The sequence below is a fragment of the Pseudophryne corroboree genome, chromosome 1 (genome assembly GCF_028390025.1).
Source record: "Pseudophryne corroboree isolate aPseCor3 chromosome 1, aPseCor3.hap2, whole genome shotgun sequence".
In the NCBI taxonomy this organism is placed as follows: domain Eukaryota; kingdom Metazoa; phylum Chordata; class Amphibia; order Anura; family Myobatrachidae; genus Pseudophryne; species Pseudophryne corroboree.
Genome location: NC_086444.1, coordinates 1,019,931,885 through 1,019,949,156, shown reverse-complemented (window position 1 = coordinate 1,019,949,156; position 17,272 = coordinate 1,019,931,885). Strand labels below are relative to the sequence as shown.

Here is a 17,272-nt window from a genome sequence, read left to right as displayed (position 1 = left end):
TGGTGTTGGGGTTCCCTGATTTCCCATTTACCAGCACTGGAAAAAAACAACTTGGGGGTTTACATTATAGCATGGAGACACACAGCATGGGGTCCCTGACATAACCTAGAACAGAGCTAAAACTGGTAAGCCCATGCCTGGAATTTCTTTGGAAAGTGGGAACCCCCCAAAAATGGTGACCCCCTGTGGAAATCCTCAGAACTAGATTGGAAGACTGGAGCTATTAATCATACCCGTTGGCGATGGTGGGCGTGAGGTTAATGGTATAAAAAATAGATCGTAATATTGTTTTTACAGTCAGATTATAGGTCCCAGCAAACCTGTCGTGGCATGCCTACACTTATGGAACAAAAGTGTCAGCATGTACAGACATTAATAGTAAGCTGGCACCTGTAGTCCACCTGTAAAAAAAACAACATTAAAATAACAACAGTACACACCAAAAGGTGAAGTCCTTTGTCAAATATAAAATGTTAAAAAAAATCATACTCACCAAACCCACTGGATGGGATCCTCTTCCGTCTATTAGAAGTCCTCTTTTTCCCTTTATTTTTCCACATTTTCATAAAATAAATAAAATAAAATCCAAAATCTCACATAACACTGTACTCTGTGTACAGTGATAGCATGTAATGACAGGTTATTCAAGGACACTGTCATAGGAATGAAAGAGGGGTAATGCTGATTGGCTGAGAGCATCAATTTGTTCTGTCTTTAAAAAGTCAAAGACAGAACAATGGGGGTAATTCCAAATTGATCGCAGCAGGATTTTTGTTAGCAGTTGGGCAAAACCATGTGCACTGCAGGGGAGGCAGATTTAACATGTGCAGAGAGAGTTAGATTTGGGTGTGGTGTGTTCAATCTGCAATCTAAATTGCAGTGTAAAAATAAAGCAGCCAGTATTTACCCTGCACAGAAACAAAATTACCCACCCAAATCTAACTCTTTCTGCACATGTTATATCTGCCTCTCCTGCAGTGCACATGGTTTTGCCCAATTGCTATAAAATTGTGTGCTGCGATCAACTTGGAATTACCCCCAATATCACACACACACACACACACACACACACACACACACACACACACACACACACACACACACACACACACACACCTCACATACAAATAAGACAGAACAGACTTTCAGACAAAAAAATTAGATAAATATATAATAAAAGAGATACAGAAAGACAAATCAGAAATAGCACATCAACATTGTCATTGTCAATGTTTTGATTATATCCTTTCAAGTTAATAGGGAGATCTCACCTTTAAAATGTTACATTTATGTCCATTAATTGCTTGTAAATGTTCCTGAAAAGTACAAGGGATACACATTTTATTTTTAAAGATAATTTTTAAGCTCTGCTATAGATGTAATAAAAAAATAGCCTTCACTTTATTACAGAAGAAAAGGATAATAAACATATTTATATTTAAGTGTTTAAATCTTTTTGTTATAATTTTTATTACAATATACCAAAAACAAGTTTTTAATTTTTATTATTTCCAGATGAATAACTGTTTAGTTCTGGATGACTAACAAAACATAAAGAAAGACTACTTCCATTGTACTGATGTGCCGAGCAGCTGTTCAGTTTGAAATCATACTGTACAGTGGATTCATAAGCTTCTGCATAAATGACAGAATTAAAACTTCCCCCTTGCAAATGGCGACAGAAAACAAACAAAGAACACAACTAGCGATTATGAAACATATTGTATTTATTTTAATATTTAGATTAATAGCTTTAATTTTCTATTCATGTTACCCAGACCGAGAATCAGTACACTGCGTCACATAAGGGCAGAAGATGTTTAAGAAGTCATTTGGAGGCTTCGTCACAAACATAACCACTATGTAGATGATTCATAGACATTGTAGTTAGCTTCAAAAAGACACAGCTGCTTTCAAGAAAGCATCTAATAAGCCATGTATTGTGTTTAATATAAATATAGCCGGTTACATCTGCACAACTGTATTCTTTGCTTCTGCTCCCTAGTATAAAATAAGCAAGATAGGCAAAATGTATGCAGCCTGCTCCTTTATTTTATGCCAATTGTTATAATTTTATTTTCTAACTTGTCCCAACACTATATACATCAAACCAAAAATATAAAAAAAAACTCCTTATATACGGGGACAACACTGGCAATAATGAAGCATTTTACTTAAGTAATGTTTTAAAGGAAATATTATAACCACTTATTGATAGGTATGTTTTAGTACACCGATTATTAGATATGTACAGTACAGTATAGGTGTACAGTGTAGGTGTTTGTTGAACTGGTGAGTGTGTAATACGTTTTCATTCAAAATTATTTTCCACTTCCCGAAAAGGTAGTTGGAGGGAAGAGTCAAACTATGGGCCTAATTCAGAGTTAATTGCAGCAGCAAATTTGTTAGCAGTTCAGCAAAGACCATGTGCACTGGAGGGGGGGACAGAAATAACATGTGCAGAGAAAGTTAGATTTGGGTGGGGTGTGTTCACACTGAAATCTAAATTGCAGTGTAAAAATAAGGCAGCTAGTATTTACCCTGCACAGAAACAATATCACCCACCCAAATCTAACTCTCTCTGCACGTTATATCTGCCACACCTGTAGTGCACAGAGGTGGTCATTCCGAGTTGTTCGCTCGTTGACATTTTTCGCAATGGAGCAATTAGGTGGAAAATGCGCATGCGCGCGGTACGCAGCACACATGCGTTCATTAATTTAACACAAAACTTTGGAGATTTGCACAAGCTCGAGCGACGTTTTTTCCTCGCTCGGGTGATCGTAGTGTGATTGACAGGAAGTAGGTGTTTCTGGGCGGAAACTGGCCGCTTTCAGGGAGTGTTCTAAAAAACGCAGGCGTTCCAGGTAAAAATGCAGGAGTGGCTGGAGAAACGGGGGAGTGGCTGGCTGAACGATGGGCGTGTTTGTGATGTCAAACCAGGAACTAAACGGACTGAGGTGAACGCAATCTAGGAGCAGGTCTGGAGCTACTCAGAAACTGCAGGGAATTATTTATTAGCAGTTCTGCTAACCTTTCGTTCACTATTCTGCTAAGCTAAGATACACTCCCAGAGGGTGGCGGCCTAGCATCTGCAATGCTGCTAAAAGCACAGGGCCGGCGCCACCATTAGGCAGCTTTAGGCAGCTGCCTATGGGCGCCGGCCACTGGGGGGCGGCGTCGCACACTGCCGATGAAAGATTGCGTCCTTCATTTCCTTAGCTCAGCTGAGCTCTCCGTTTAGAGAGAGACTGAGGAGCAGGGATGCTGTGGCTGACCAGCTGTTATCAGCCGCCACGGCACTGATGTAAGTCAGTGTAACATGCGAAGCACTGTGTGCTGACTGCTCCTGTCTGCAATCCCCTTCTGTCTCCGCGATAGAACCCAGCATATTCCCGCCCTGCACCACACCAGCCGAAACCCTCATGTTACCCAGCGCCACTCCTCCTGCGATTACATCCATCATTTTATCCACCCCTGCCTCCCGTGATTGCCTGCTGAATATTACCAGCGCCCCCTTCTCTCGCAATTGTCTTCATGTTACCTGCCCCCTCCCGCAGTTGCATCACACTTTTACCCGCCCTCTGCTGCCTCCCGCGATTGCATCCTGCATATTAACAGGGCCCCTTCCCATGAGCGCCTCCCGCATATTAAACACGCACAATCCCTCCTCGATTGCCGCCCACGTGTTACCCGGCCTCCCTCCCGTGACTGCATCCCCCCGTGTCCCGATTGTCTCCTGCATGTTTCCCACCCCCCTGCGATTCCCTCCAGCATATTACACCCCTCACGATACCCTCCTGAGTCCCGCATGTTACCTCCCGCAGTTCCCTACCGCATATTAACCTCCCCCTCCCACGATTGCCTTCCAGGATTGCCTCCAGCATATTACACACACCACTGCGAATGCATCCCGAATATATAAAATCCCCTACGATTGCCATATTGTCCTGCATATTAGATCCCCCCTCGCAATTACACCCCCACAGTGCGATCACATACCCCACATATATTCTCTCCCCCCCCCCCCCCCCCCCCCAGGGCCGCCATCAAGGGGGTGCTTTGGGTACACTTGTCCCGGGCCCAGTCACTCTGACAGAGAGTGGAGGGCCCGGGCTGCTCATACTGCCCGCCACCGCCGGTGGGAGTGTCTGCGGCCGCCACTGTTAATATTACTCTTTGCATTGGCAGTATTGCCACAGGCCGCCAATGCCGGTATTCTCAAATACCCTGCGCCACTTCCCTACTCCTGTCATCGCCGGGCCGCAGGTTGCGCCCCGCCGCAGGTCCTTCCAAGCAAGCTGCAGGTAAGATCCCTGCCAACTTGCTGTTCAATAAAGTTATTGTAGGATGTGGCGTGATATCATGACGCTCCAGTGAAGAGAAGAGGAGCCGCTGTGCCGGACTGAAGAGCTCAGGATCAGACGGAATGGGAGAGAGGACGTTGGATTTTCGCAGCAAGGGGTAAGTATGTATTTTTGTAATTGTTGTGAGAGAGGCAGAAGGGGGCCCGGGGCTGGATGTCATCAATAATATTATAGAACTGGAGGAGGACACAGCACACAGGGGGGCCTCTATGTGCACCACTGCAGCACTGACTAAAATATTTTTTAGGGAGAGGGGGGCCCTGCCTATTTTGTCAGTCCCAGGCCCTGCTCCCCCCCCCCCCATGTTACATTCAATACATACTAAAACATTCTATACTCCTAACAGCTTCATTGTAGACTGCCTTTGTGCCTGGGGGGATGGTATCGGGACCCCAGCACTTGGGATGCCGGCAGTCAGAATACCGACAGTGGCATCCCAATGTCAGAATCCCTTACACTTGCTGGATAAGTATGTTACCCTTAATTCCTTACCTCCCTAACCCTCCTTACCCACAGCCTTACCCTCTCCAGAGGTGCCTAACCCACCTTCCCCACAACCTAGCCCTAACCGTCTATCCCCCACTCCCTAACCCTCCCCAGTGGTGCCTAACCCTCCCTCCCCGAAGTCTAACCCTAACCCTCCCCAGTGGTGCCTAACCCTCCCTCCCCGAAGTCTAACCCTAACCCTCCCCAGTGGTGCCTAACCCTCGCTCCACAAAGTCTAACCCTAACCCTCCCGGGTGCTGCCTAACCCCCCTCCGCACAGCTAATACCTAACATTCCCTCTCCTGCAGCCTAACCCTCCCCAGTGGTGCCTAACCCTCCCTCCCCGAAGTCTAACCCTAACCCTCCCCAGTGGTGCCTAAGCCTAACCCTCGCTCCACAAAGTCTAACCCTAACCCTCCCGGGTGCTGCCTAACCCCCCTCCGCACAGCTAATACCTAACATTCCCTCTCCTGCAGCCTAGCCCTAACCCTCCCCAGTGGTGCCTAAGCCTAACCCTCCCTCCCCGAAGTCTAACCCTAACCCTACCAGGTGGTGCCTAACCCTAGCACCCCCTCCCCACAGCCTAAACCTTACCCTCCCTCTCCCGCAGCCTAACCCCAAGGTCACTGTTTAATTACTAGCTGTGAATGTGACTTTAAAGCAAAACAGGTAATCAGACTTCTTTTGTAAAATTAAGTGTGTTGTTTGTTTAAACCCTAATATTAAGCATGTTTTGTGTGATTTGCATATGACAATAGTATGCTAGAACTGACTATCAATAGAATTTCATCTTTATTACTCATATTCTGTGCAATATTCAGTGACAATCCGCTCTCCTCTTTTAGGTGAAGCTTTTAAGCACAAAAATAGGTCTATTTTGTAGCATCACCCATCTTATAGTACAGACATAGGCAGCCATTGGCACTAGCGCCACAAGTGCAAGCAGATACTGTGAGTGGTACCTGGAGAGGCTATGCTATTCCTACTATACACTAAGCAAGATGCAATGCTCTTCCCCTTTCACTCAGAAGGTGGAGTGTACTAATTTCCACATGCTGCTTGCGATATTTGCACATTATTAATGCTGCAATGTTCTAACTCACCGACTTCCTTATCGCCGGTATGTACTAAGATTTGTCTGCCTGCGCTTCCATTGCGGTCACAGACTTCTTTGCAGGTTGAACACTCTGCTAGTATGTCAAGCAGCTTGTGGATTAGGATAATAATGTATCATTCCAATGTTGCTAGCATGCTGCCAGTACTGTGTGGTTAAAATCAATTAAAGGTTTGTTACTTTGTTATAACTCGAGTGCCATTAGACTGATACATTATTATTCTAATCCACAATTTGCTTTCAGCATATTCTTTTGATGCATGTAACTGTTTCTAAATTGATTGCCAATATAGCAATTCATAAATACGACACTCTCCTGATACTATACTATTTTACTGCCCTGGTGCCTTCCAGGGTATTTTCACACCACATATAAGCTTTTAAAAAATGGCGGCACTCTCGGGACTATATAAATGAACGTCAAAGACACTAAGGCCTGTTCAACATTTCGGTTCGCTGGACCTTTATCAAGAAACCGGGTTCTAGATAAAGGTCCAGCGGACCGAAACGGTGAACAGACCTTAGTGTCTTTGACGGTCATTTATATAGTCCAGAGAGTGCCGCCGTCTTTGGAAAGCTTTATATATATATATATATATTATATGTAGCCATGCCCATCTATGTCGCGATGCATGTGCACAGGTATTAGGGCATAATGCGAATGTGCTACACTGCGACTGGCCACATCAGTGTGGCGCAGTCACAAGTGTGGTGTGTTCGCATTATGCCACGATGCATGCATACGCATCGCAGCATAGATGAGCATGGCTACATCTGTGTGTGAGCAGCGCGGGGGGGGGGGGGTGGTATCGGGGGATACAGGGGCAGTATTGTGTAGCTTTGCCTAGGGTGCCTAGAAACCTTGCACCGGCCCTGTAGAAGCAGCTAGCGAGCGAACAACTCGGAATGACCACCATGGTTTTGCCCAACTGCTAACAAATTTGCTGCTGCATTCAACTCTGAATTACTGCTCTATGTGTTCTGTTGGACTCAGCCACCCTTGTCTAGATTCTTTGCTCTTGTACATCTCATTCCACATACTGTATCTTACTCCTTCTCACAACCTCTGTTTGCACGCGTTAATCCACCATCTTCCTAATTACACGCATCTTTTTCCAACAGGTTTACAATACCCTACCTTTCCTCTGCTTTCTCATACAACTAAGCTTATGCTCCCACCTCCCTCCTCAGCCTAAACAAACTGACCTTAACCTCCCACACAAATTTCACTCAATGGATCCCCTTCCTAAACCACCTCCTCTTCCTGCATACTTCACAACTCTCCCAGGAATGTTCAGTAGATTACCAAATTTTATGGAGCAAACTTTGGATTCCAGAGAGCGTAGGCCAGTCTCCTGTCCACATACCAAGTGAAGTGGGTGGACCTGGGAATTGATGACATAATTCACATTGAATCTCATCATCAAACCCCATAGCATAGACTGTACTAAAATTGGAAGCGTCTCCTGGCTTCTATAAAGATCTCCCAAAACCCCAGGACACAATGAATCCCAACTATTTGCTTTTGTATCTCCTTCTCCTGATATGATCCACATACATACAGACATACAGTACATAATTTTAAGTTGTTTATGTATACTTTATTCGTTGTGTGCTTTTCTTTCAAAAATACTCATCAATTTAAAATTATTGATGTGACTGAAGTTTTATGGTGATGTGCCCATTATTCTCTTATAAGCAGTTGAGTCCAATTATTATGATCAACAGCTAATAAGCAGAGTAACCGCTATGTGCATCACAGACAGCAGCTAGATGAGCAGAACTGTAATTTTATACACAGGTCTGGTAGCCCACAGGTTCATTTTGACATTGGTCTGCTTCACTGTAGCATGTCAGTCAGCCCTCTTGTCCCTTTGTAGCCGACATTCACCTCCGCAGTTTCTATGTCAGTTATTCACAACGGAGCCGTTTGTCTAGTCACGATACACCTTCACCACAGCAGCACATGGACAATTTACAAACTGTGCAGTTTCAGAAATACTGCAACCCTTGGACTGAAAGGCGATAATCATCCCTTTTTGCAACCCAGAAAAATCACCTCTTTAACCCATGACAGCGAGTAATATGTGTATGCAGATGGCCTATTGCACACCTTATATACCCACAAAGCCAGTGCATGAGACGTGACATACTTCATGTGCTTTGCACTGCTGACGTCAAAGTTAGCACTTAGTCATAATAATATAACGCGACCATGTAAATATTAATGTTGACTACTTTCTTTCCATTTCTAATTTACTGCATACTTACACTGGAACATACACTTTCTTAAATGTCTACATGTAGCTGCTGTTTGATAATTTAATTTGTTGAGTGAACGTAATCAATTATAAGAGCAGCAACAGATTTAACTGGACTAGCTGTTCAATAAAAAAACATTCTTCTCACTTACTGTAATAGTAATGAAAAGAATCAGTCCCCATTAAGACCGCTTTTAAGAAAAACTAAACAAATCAATAGTCTAAAACCTACAGCATTGAAAATCATGGTTCGTCTTGGGAAAACTGAAAAAACTAAACAGTAAATCTTTTCTCATTCACGGGAATATATTGCCTAGATCTTGCAGGTTTATAGCTAGTTTAAGAAAAGAAAAAAAACTATATATATATATATATATATATATATATATAAAAAACAATGTCCCAAGTGCGCTAAAGTAAAAACATATTCCAGTGTTATTTCCGTAGGTATGAATTGTTTACTGGAGAAAGTTTGTATCTGGGGGACCTGTAACAGACACCCCTCACTAGATAGTCACCCAAACAAGAGGCCAATTAGTAAAAAAAAAATTAATAGCATACATTTGAACAAATGGAATTTTTACACAAAGCTCATCATGTTCATCATGTAATGTTCAAAAAAAGTGTTTAAAAATAGTGTCAGTAAGATACAACCAGTACGTTTTTTGTATGATCTTAACTCTAGATACTCCCTCACCTTTTACAAGGTGCGAGCTCTAGAGGGAGTATCTTCACAGACTAGGTTGGAGACTTCTGACTGACAAACCCAATGTGTTTTGTCTTATCGACATCATCAGGGGTAACAAATATAAAAAAAGGCTTATTTGCCATTTGTAGATTTATATGTGGAGGATCACAACCTTAGATATAAGAATAATTAAATCTCTTATATGGCTCCTGATGGGAGCTTTATTGATGGTTCCTCTTAAGAAATGGTGGCAATCCTAGATTAATGTTTCTACAGGCTACCTTAAGGATAGTTATAAATACTCCTTTATGAGGCCCCTTATAGGAGCTCTTGGTTGAAGTTCCCCTTAGGAATACTGGCAGTCATATAACAATGTTTTTGGCAAACTGCCTGAATAAGATATCCAAATCTTGTAATCAAGACTGTTTCTGATTAAGGTGTTAGCCCATATATAAAAAAAATATATAAGCTGTTTAACGTGACATGCACAAATATAGCAGCCAATTATACACATAACAAATCAATTACAAACATAAGATAACATACATAAAGGTACACAGAGGAATTATATCAAGGAAATACAGTACAGATATAATCAAAGAAAACAGTGTAAACCTAAGCTGTCATTTAATCCCTTAGGGGATACCGTATCAAGAAGAAAAATCCAGCGTGCCTCACACTGTACAGTATGAGTAGTTTAGCTCTATTGCCACCTCTAGGAGATGTACAATATATATATATATATATATATATATATATATATATAAGGAATAAATATATATATATATATATATATATATATATATATATATATATATCTATATATCGAAAATATCTTGTCAACCTCTGGCTTCACTGGCTATAGTATTATATAGTATATAATAATATAATATTTTAATATAATACACTCCATTGTGGTGACCATGTTAGGGAATATCACATCAATTACAGAGAGTGGCAATCATACATGGAGTTATGATACACATTAACTTATACAATGAGCAGTTACATTGCCTACTGTTTTTCTGTTTATTCCTTCATCAAATCTACTTAAGCTAGGCATTAAACTTGTGAAGACAAATGACCACCACTGTACCTGCCCCCGCTACACCTACATGGAAACATCCTGTCATAGAGTTTTCTCATATAAAACAGCTGTGTAACATGATGACAAATTTCCCTTCTTATATTAAAAATGCATATTTAAAGAAAAATCACGGCAATTATAAAAAAAGCCTAAACTTTATTTATTAGAACAGTAATTGCAATAAAAATGTTTCACTGTCTTTGCGTCCTTTGTACTATTAGAGTCCTATTGGCTCCTGATAATTAAGCAACCATCTCATTGAGAGTTGCGATGATGGATACCAAAGTAATTTAGTATTGCTAGAATTTAGTATTACTCAGGTAGTGGGAAAGCTAATCAGAAAAACAACTGTCCCACTACCCACCAACACTGCTGGGCCATCTATTAAGTTTTCATGCTGAACACATAGGAGGAAAAATGTCTTAATTAGTGAGGATTTTTGGAATATCTTCCAGTTATGCTTAAATCTTGAAAAATTAATGATTCTTCTTTATATGATAATGGACTTGAATTTTACACTCTAAGGGAACACATGGATCTTTTGTCGGTGTAGATAAGAGTAGACAAAACCAGATAGACATACCTGGTAAATTATGCTCACATGAAAATGGTGTACATTTTCACCATAAATGGAATTTCCACTACAACTTCCCAATGCAACCTTCCAAAGAGGAGAGATCATGTGGATAATTTGGTTACTTTCTTAGTATATCACAAAATAATCTTTTTATCTTCTATCTCTTATTTCAAAAGGAGAGTTTTCCATATAATCATGCCGACATTTCATAAAGCATATACTGTTTTAGCTCTATGAAATGTGAGTGAAACATTAAAACTACAAATAAAATTTTTTGGTATCATGCAAGGGACCTTTATTCAATTTCCTTTTTGTATGATTGTTTGAGAAACTCTTCAGTTGATAATTTAATTTCTTTACATATTCTAATGTCAGATGTTTTAGTTCTTCCTCTAGGATATGGCAGAGGTCTGTTGGTTAAGAGTAAGATTTTTATCTAAATGTTCAGCATTGCTTATTTATATGCTCCTAACAGAGTTATGTGGCTTCAAGCAAGAAAAACTGCTAGTAAAAGCTATCTGAGCATAGAGATTTTTTTGTAGTTTTATTCACTCTGTCAAAAGCAATAAAGTTTGAATGTATCTAAACAAAAAAAATGCAGATGTTTTCTATGCATGTTACTCTAAAATATACTTCTTAGCTACCAATGTATCCACAAAAGAACCTAACTGTAATCAAACATCAACCATGAAGTACTTGATTCCTCTAAAATATTTGCAAGGAAAAATATATTCTGGACCTGTTGTCTTCCTAGGAGGATTTCAAGTAAGAACTATTTTCACTTCACTTTTAGGAAAGAGTCCAAGCCAGGATGGATTCTATTGCATGCTACAAGATGCCTCAGGAAAAAGTATGAACCCTTCACTTTAAATTACATTCCAGGCTAGTCATTTTTGTCAGCCCAATCATTATAGGCTGATATCACAATATCGCCAAAAGAGCTGAAAACCCAAGCTGGTGCAATATATATTCACAGGCTAGCCTCATAAATTTAAAAATATTTTGCTTTTATAATACAAAATGTATGTGTGTATATATATATATATATATATATATATATAGAATAGTCTTCTAAAATGCCTGATTCATAGTGATCAAGGGGGAATCTATCATATACATATATATATATATATATATATATATATATGTAGTATATCCACACTCACTGCTTCAATTTATCCACAAGGTGGTGCTCCATAAAGGGCCAATACAGTCCGTAATATAAATCCATTCTATCCCTCCTAGAGAGGGTAATTTGGGAGCGTTTCCTAGCAACTGTTGTTGCATCTCCTGATTGGCCCACCTGATCTGGGCGCCGACTGCTGACGTTCAGTTTTGGCATCTTCAACACAGGGGCAACGGCTGGTCGTGAGCAGCATCGCAGGACAGCACAGCTCCTGACGACGTCCTCCAGTGACAAAACGAATTGGGCGTGGTGTACATTTGTGGACAAAAGTTTGTCAACCATTGAACACAGAGCAAACGGCGTCTCCGTGGAAAAGACCCTGCTGTCTGAAGGAAACATACTGAAGTGGCAGTTATCGGAGAAAGCGGCTAAGTGCAATATTTTAAACTTACATGTACGTGGATATTTACATGAGTAAAGAGTGTCTTTTATTATTATTCATTGGTACGCTCTCCTTATTTTAACATCCTTTTATATATATATATATATATATATATGTGTAGTATATCCACACTCACTGCTTCAATTTATCCACAAGGCGGTGCTCCATAAAGGGCCAATACAGTCCGTAATATAAATCCAAAGATATAGGTACTCACCAATTAGTTGCAGCATATGTTTATTTTACCTCACATGTGACAAACAATGGCAGTCAATAGCAGCATCACATCAGCGTGTCAACGTTTCGGTCCTTCATGGACCTTTGTCAAGACCAGCAATCTCAAAGCATCAGGTCACCCAGCAGTTCAAATGCCTAATGAGCCAATACCACCTTATATACACGTAGCAGACACAAGCCACACTGACCTGCCCATCAAATTAGCTATCAGGAAGTGAGACACATGTTGGTTCTAATAACTTATGTCTTATACTCCAGCACATTTATCAATAATTATACACCTAACAAAGGTATCAATACTTATATTATGCTACAATCAACCAGTGCCAATAACAGCTTACCAGATAGTGTAAAACTGCCTCTTCACGTGGTCACTGTTAGTCACAATTGCGGCTTGCGTTCCACCTTCAGTGGAACGCATACCACGGGCGGAAACGGAAATGACGCTACCAAGGCAGAACCTTGTGGAATGCACAAAACACATTACATGTGTGTTCCACCGCTCGTCACAACACTATGCGGAAGTAGAGATTCCATTACCCGGACCCAGCAATGTGGGACACAAGGGCGCATCATATGCATTCACCTCACCAATATTGACATTAGGGTGCACCCAATCAGTGTGTGCTAAGCCCCACACAAATGGCATAGTTTATGTAGGATATCAGTGGGCATATGTGTCCATACATAAGGTGTGTAAGGCTGATCAACATACCACAAATACAACAAATACCACTTAACAATAACATGAAACAACATGTCAGAAAAAAAATAATGAAAAAAGAAAAAACACATTTTATTTAAAACACCTAGCAACAACCTTACACTGAATACTTGAATGAAATTTAAAAGAGGTGCACATACATCAGCCCAAAACTTATAATTATTGAAATTATCTAAAAAAAAAATAAACGGATAAACTTCATTCAAACCGCGAGGGACCAAAGTGTCCAGGGTATGTATCCATTTGACCTCACACTGTCGTAACAGCTTCTCTGGATCGCCTCCTCATAGTAACTTTGGGACATGATCGATTAGCATACACTTCAAGCTCGAGATTGTGTGTCCATTAGTCATGAAATGTTTTAGCCACGTGTTTATCCGATTTACCTGTCAGCAAAGCAGCCCTAATGGAGGCCTGATGATTGGCCATCCTATCGCGGAAATTCCTGGTTGTCATTCCCACATAATAGGAGCCACAGGGGCACACAATAATGTAAATGACGTAATCCATAGTGCAGTGCAAACGGTGTCGAATCTTAATTTGATTCCCATTGTGCGGATGTGCAAAAGACGACCCTATCATCATAGATCTACAAGTTATACAATTTGGGCATCGATAGCAGCCATTCTTCGCAGGGGGCAACCATGTTTCACCAATCTCATTCGGTTGTAGAGTGGGACACATAAGCATCTGCCGAAGATTCCTGCCATATCTATATGTACATAATGGCGGTTGTTAACTGACCCCTTTAAAACTAGGATCACTAGTTATTATGTGCCAATGCTTACGGATTATTTTTTGCGAGAAAGCTGATGCCACATCATATGTTGACGTAAAAATCATCCGACTAGTGTCGACAGTGGATGTCATCTGCCTGGTCTTCTGTGACCTTGCTTTCTTAAAACAATATGTAATGGTTTTGCTTGTATTCCCACGTTCACGAAATCATTCACTCATCTGCATAATTTGTAATTCAGTGGCCTCAATTGTAGTGTTATTGTGCAAAACCCGCATAAACTGTGAAATTGTCAAACTTTCTTTCAACTGTGTTGGATGGTGACTGGTTGCCTGTAGAAGAGTATTGTGATCTGTTTCTTTTTTGTATAAGGTGAATTCTAGAATACCATCCTGTCAAAAAAAACGTTACATCAAGGAAATGTATTCTATTTTGATCCAAGGTATAAGTAAAACAAATTGGGCTGCTGCAAGTATTCAGGTAGGTCACCATTTCTATAACCTCTGTGTCAGTGCCAAGCCATAATTACAAAAACATTGTCAATGTACCAGCCAAAAAATAATAATTTGTTACTGAACTTAGGTATTATAGTATCATTTTCGTATTTATGCCTGTATAGATTCGCATAAGCCAGCGCCAAATTTGAACCCATAGTGGTCCCGTTCAATTGGACATAAAAGTCCTTACCATACATAAAGTGATTGTTCTTCAACACCATGCCTGCTAATTCCAACAAAACTCAATTGGTGGAACCTCATGGGCATTTTCAACTAGCATTTCCTCTTTGCCGATAACCCTGCATCATGTAGTATTACCGTGTATAAGGATTGTATGTCCATAGTTGCCAACCAAGAATTATCTGGGATAGCACCCAGTGTCTGGATTTTGTCAAGAAAGTCAGTAGTGTCTCTGATGTCACTGGGTATCTTTAACACCAATGGCTTAAAAATGTGTCTACAAAAATTGCCAATGGTTGTAGCACTGATCCCAGAGCTGAAATAATCGGACGTCCGGGTGGCTCAACCAAAGATTTGTGCACCTTGGGCAACGTATAGATAATGGGACACACTGGATTTTCAACACTTAAAGAGTTAGCAATATTAATGTCAAGCCAACATGCCGTAACAGCTTGCTTAATCAAAATATCAACCTGTTTCTTAATTTCAAACATGGGGTTAACAACAAGTTTCAGGTAAGTGTTGGTATCAGACAATTGGCGGAGAATCTCTGCATTGTAAGCACACCAGTCTTGCACCACGACTGCACCCCCCTTGTCAGCCTGACGTATAACCACGCTATAATTTTTGACTGAACCCCTAAGGGTGTCATAGTGTTGTGGGAAGGTGTGTAATTTTTTATAAATGTGCTGGGGTATAAGACATAAGTTATTAGCACCAACATGTGTCTCACTTCCTGATAGCTAATTTGATGGGTGGGTCAGTGTGGCTTGTGTCTGCTATATAAGGTGGTATTGGCTAATTAGGAATTTGTACTGCTGGGTGACCTGATGCTTTGAGATTGCTGGTCTTGACAAAGGTCCATGAAGGACCAAAATGTCGACACGCTGCTGTGATGCTGCTATTGACTGCCATTGTTTGTCACATGTGAGGTAAATTAAACATATGCTGCAACTAATTGGTGAGTGCCTATATCCTTGGATATATATATATATATATATATATATATATAGTAGAAACTGCAAGCCGACACTCCTATTGTCACATCTATACTTGCCAATGTGCCCTCCGGGGTGATGATCGCCCAATGTATATAGAAGACTGTTGGCGGCACTCACTGAACTGAATAATAAAGAATCACACAACTGACATGTCTTTCTTAGTCCAACTCAGAGTTCTTGATAAAGGTGGAGACACCGAAACATTGGACTAAGAAGTACTTGTTAGTCATGTGATTCTTAATTATTCAGTCCACTGAGTGCTGCCAACAGTCTTCTATACACACAACATTGGGGGGTACAAAAAACAGGAATTAATGATTTATTATTTATTTGTCCAAAAGTTTTTTCCCATTGCACAAAATATTATATATATATATATATATATATATATATATATATCAAGAGGGGAAGCGAGCAAGCGACTAATTGTGTGCTAATTAAATAGCCCTGATTAACACCAGTAAAAGATAATGATTATGCCTAATATGCAAACGCTAAATAATTGCGTATCAGTAGGGGTTTTTTTTTTTGTATTATGTTTCTGTCCTGCACTGGCAGTTAAATGGGTTGGGTGTACATGACCGGCCCTTAGGAGACTGCCGGTCAGCCCAACAGCAGAATGCCAGTTGGGGGGCTGAGCATAGTAATCCCCTTGCCGTGGACATCCACGAATGGGAATAGTCCCTGCTTGTCGGCATGTCTACTGTCAGGATTTTCAGGGGGCAGGATGTAGGGGTAGGTGTTGTGAGCAGCGGTCTCCTAACCACTTGTCAAATAACCGCATCCCAGTTAAACACCCTCGGCTTCAACAAACCAAACTGTAACCTCAGTATAAAAAAAATTCCCATAGATTAGCATGTTTGTATACTATAAAGGCATTAATTCAAATTAAAAACATACATAGGGAATATTGCACAAAAGTTTACTTGCTTATATGCAATTCTGTGATGCAAATGGTGGACAGCACAAAAGTCCAAAAGAGTTATCACAATTGTCTTTCACTGCAGTGTAGGTGGAGGGTTGTAGGTATCCAACATAAGTCACCAGATGTGGCTTCTGCGGGGGGTGCACAACGTGCAGATCTATGATCACTGGTCCTTTTTTGTATCACCCACACACAGGGAAAAAAATCTACATCAGATATCATCTCCACTGTCGACTGGATCATGTCGTCTACCTTCTGAAGTGCCCATGTGGGTTATGTTATGTCGGATTAACTGCGCGTCCCTTTCGCGACAGGATGGCAAACCATCGGTCATCCATACACACTGCCCTCAATGTGGGCTTTTCTGACAAACCGGTAGCACGGCACTTTTTGTCAGTTAGACATCAAGTATCTGCCCTGAAGTGTCAGCTGATTGACTGGGTGCCGCCACCTGTTAGTGGAGGCGATCGCACCTTGTTACTTAAACAGAAGGAAAGCTTTTGGATACACAAACTCAATACAGTGTCACCAAGGGGCCTCAATGAGGCCAACCCCCTTAATATCTTTCTTTAGAATTTTATTTTGCCATCGTTGACTGGATATCTTGGAACACACCTTGTACGTTTCAGGGACATAGGGCACTGTGATGCAATTAGCATATACAGGCTGGGTCTTGATTTGTGTTTTACATGTTCTATGTTTTATATTTTTTTTCATTTATGTATGTTCTTTTTATGTATAGAGATTAAGAAAGTAAGGACAGTTATTTACACGTCCTTGCTTATATTTTTTTTATATATATTTTTCTGTTGATTCCCGGAGCC

The 17,272-nt window shown here is 40.8% G+C and overlaps 1 long non-coding RNA gene across 4 annotated transcripts in view; it reads right to left on the bottom strand.

The window, feature by feature from the left end:
• LOC134983737 (uncharacterized) overlaps positions 1-17,272 on the bottom strand; it is a 1,747,570-nt gene that overhangs the window by 1,066,321 nt on the left and 663,977 nt on the right. For all 4 annotated transcript variants that reach the window (XR_010191680.1, XR_010191685.1, XR_010191689.1 and 1 more), the window contains exon 6: positions 1,272-1,316. This is a non-coding gene — a long non-coding RNA (uncharacterized LOC134983737). The remainder of the gene's footprint in view (positions 1-1,271; positions 1,317-17,272) is intronic.